The sequence below is a fragment of the Gregarina niphandrodes genome, assembly GCF_000223845.1.
Source record: "Gregarina niphandrodes unplaced genomic scaffold scaffold00127, whole genome shotgun sequence".
NCBI classification, from domain to species: Eukaryota; Apicomplexa; class Conoidasida; order Eugregarinorida; family Gregarinidae; genus Gregarina; species Gregarina niphandrodes.
The window spans coordinates 1-3,981 of record NW_011645891.1 but is presented as its reverse complement, the minus strand read 5'-3'; positions in this window follow the sequence as shown (position 1 = coordinate 3,981).

Below are 3,981 nucleotides of genomic sequence, written 5' to 3'. Positions count from 1 at the left end.
GATGGTAGCGGACCGCCGAGTAAGGTATCCAAGTCTGGGACAAGTTTACCAGGAACAGGAGGCAATTTGGATGGTATGGTTAGAGGAGGTAGTGGGGAAGGCGGAGCTACAGCTATATTACGTCCAATTGGACTTCATGTTGAGAAGTTTCAACAAACATACCGAAAGAAATGGAGATTCCTAACTTCAGCAAATGCCAACGTCATCTTGGCCGAGGCAGCCAGCGGCGAAAGACCAGCAAGATGGGCGCTAACGACAGGAATGGCATCAATTCCATGGGAATACTTATTCTTCTATATGAGTCCAGCAGAATATAACAGAATGAAGAACTATCCTGGTACGTTTGCTAAGTCCGCTTCAGTACGTATTAGGACGTGGAACACAAGAGTTGCATTCCAAACTGGAGATACTCAAACGGCTAATGCTACACTGAATCAAAACAAATTTCTGCAAGTTGCTAAGGGTATTAGAAGTATTCCTTTTATATGTTCTACAAACAGAAAGTATACATATTCTGATACTGAACCCATGCAACCTACGGGATTCGCAACATTGACATCCTACCAATATCGAGATGGTCTCAAGATTGCTATGTATGGTTACGATAATGACAGTGCAGACTTTGCTAAGAAACCACCAGCAGATGCAACTGGCGCAGAGATATATCTACAGGACTATTTAACCATTTACACTAATGATGCAAGGGCTACTACTGGTACTAAGATATTGGCGGGGTTTCCACCATACAAAAACTTTATAGAAGAATTCGATGCAAGTGCATGTATAACACAGATGTAGTTGCTATGGATTACGATTTTAGCTACGCACCTCTGGTACCACAGTTTGCACCAGTACCAAACAACTTGATTACTCAAAATTATAATGGTAGTTATCCTGCGGGAACAAAGAATGAAGTGACGGCAGCGAAAACAACCGATTCCTCACAAGCTACAGCACCAACACAAGTACGTAATGCACCTCGCAAATATATACAGGGTCCCCATGCAGATACAACATTCTTGATGAGGAACAGAACTATCTTCGAGTCCCTATTGAACAAGGTGGTATATTCGAGGAGGTAAATGTTGAGACAGTACATGACACTCAAATGCCATCTATAAATGTTGGCATAAGAGCTGTTCCCAAGTTAACTACCATTGATGAAACTACTCAAGCTAATTCCTGGCTAGACGCACAAGGCTACTTCGAAGTTGATTGTGTACTAACAACAGAGAGTGTCGACCCTTACACATACATTAAGGGCGGATGTTACTCGGCCAATACCAAATCTCAACTTCAATATTTTGCAAGTGATGGTCGTCCTATTGCTAAAGTATATGATAATCCTAATGTATATGGCAGGATGCAAATGATTAAAACTGTAAAACCATAATTATGAATTGTATATTTCATATAATAAATTCATTACAGAATCAGGTCGTGGTTTTTTTATTACCTCTTTTAAGAAAGGAGCAGCATTCCAATAATATGTAATAACTCTGTCAGCAAATGCTTCATGATTAGCAAATCTGGGTACAACATTACTCATACATATTACTGGAGTACGCTTTACATTAGCTTGAGGTTTACACTTAACATTAGCAGACAAGTTATCCCCTCCAAATAACATCTTCAAATTCTCCGTTTCCCTAGGTTCGTAGTTTGGTTCATTCCAAATAAGAAGTCGTCTATTGTGACAATCCTGATACGCGAAGGTATTATATTTATTAGGGTTCTGCATTTGTCCAACATTAATATAGTAATCTTTAATAGCATCGCATAGAAAGTTCTTGCCAGCACTTGGAGGGCTAACAATTAGAAAGCAATTACACTTGGGAATATTCATGTCTGTTACATTAATCAAATCCGTTACAAACTGTTTCTTAGCTAACCCACATTGATAATCAAGCAGTTTATTAATAATATCTCTAGATTCATTATCAGTTAAATAATATAACTCCACCGAGTCAATATTACGTGCACTCCAAATTTTAACAGTGTTTGGGTCCTCATAAAACTTAACATAATCCTCTCTATTCCAAGTATTAATAATAGCAGCATGGCAATCTATAGCGTTCTTTACATCCCTATCATCTAACCTTTTAACTGCAAGGGGATTTTCCAAGTACTCGCGAGTATATACTATCTCAGATAATGGACAAACAGCATACCTCTTAATTAAATCAAGAATTACTCCTGTGTCCCCTCTGATTCCTCCATCTCCTCCTGCGTTGCCAACACCTCTTCTTTTGCGACTTCGAGTACCTCCATCACCTTTCGGTTCAATTCCTCGTTTTCGTTCATCGTTATTGTCAAGCGGGTCGTGGCAGTTCTCCAGGCCTGAGTGTGATCCTCCTTCAACTTGGCCTGATAGGATAATGTCGGATAGATTTGTAATTTCAAGAGGAAGTCTTTGTATGGCACCGTTGATTTTAGCGAACGTTGCTCGTCTCCCTTTCGTACAAAAATACTTTGTGATATTTTCCCAATCGCTTCGCTTGAACGTTTCGATGGGTGGAGGCTTTCGAAGAAGTCGTCTAGCGTCCTCTTGCGCTTCGGGGAACGCTTTGAAGTAGCACCTGCACGCCCTGTTTGCGTAGGCGCAGCTGTGGATGGTGTGGATATGGGCACCGCCATCTTGATCGCTGTGAATAGATATGAGGATAAGTCCTCTTCGGAAATTTCCCGCTCGTTCAGCCATTCGCTTAGCCAATCCCTGAGCTCGTCCAATTGATTCGCAGGCAAAGACATCTGACACATAGTATCCGCTGTCTTGCCAATCTTCTTTTTCAAGGCGGGTAACGAACCGGTCGACCATTGTTTGTAATTCTTGCTCCAACGCCCTATTAGCTGTAACATCGCATTCTTGCATTGTTGGTCCAGTGGTATCGTATCCATAATCTTCCACCATACTCCCGGATGATTCGCCCACTCGTCCGGAAGCATCTCCCAGAGTACTGTCAAAATATTCCCAAAAGTGGTCGTCATTATTCATCTGTAATGAAACAACAATTCTATAACACTTGCTTTATTCATTAATAAATTTATACAAAGTGGGGTTTATACGAATCCCTTGCATAACAGTATGTTTACAATAATCAATATCACTGTCCTCAGAGCTTGAGTCACTCCATGTACGTCTTCTCTTCAAATGATAGTCATAATCAAACAAACAATCATCATCATCAAGTATATGGATCCATAATGGCTCAACAATACATAAACTGCACCAGTTGTCTTCATCCCATATCAAATCCTCTAACAATCTGTCCCCATCAATCATGGAGTGATTCTCTACGCGTTTAAATACCCATCCTTTTTCCAACCATTCATTAGCAGATCCTGGACGGTAGAAACGACTCTTCCCGGAATAACACGGTTCACAAATTTTCTTTTCTCGCCCTTGTTCATACCACAAATAGAAGTCCCAAATGATATGATTCCTTTCATGTGCAAATGGCGGTACTTCATCTGGTAATCTCATCAAGTACACAAATGTGGTCGGACCAAAGGGCTTCAATGCCTCCCATCCCCTTTCCATACGTGCCACTATTCGTTCCACATCGTCATCACTCTCAGGAATTTTCTCGTCACATCTTAACCAATCTAGTAGTAGTTCCCTCTGGATAGTCTTCGGTAGTACCTTCGTCTCGTTCCAATTATTCTTGTACACCTCTCTTACCTTCTTCTTAGTAATGTCATACAAGCTCTGAGGGTGATATATCTTCTTATGTTTAAACCTACTTACCAAACCAAAGTATTACTGCACTGCACGAAATACAACAACAGAATGAGCTACTTACATGTTGAACACTATTTATACACTTCACTTTATCTCCCTTACTTGGTGCTTGCCCATAAGCCCCTGGCTTATCACTGACGACTGCGACGACGACCAGATCTATTTATACCCAATGGTGACCTTGGAAACCATGGTATACCGTAAATAGAAAATTTACATGGTAACCGGTTTCCAAGGTC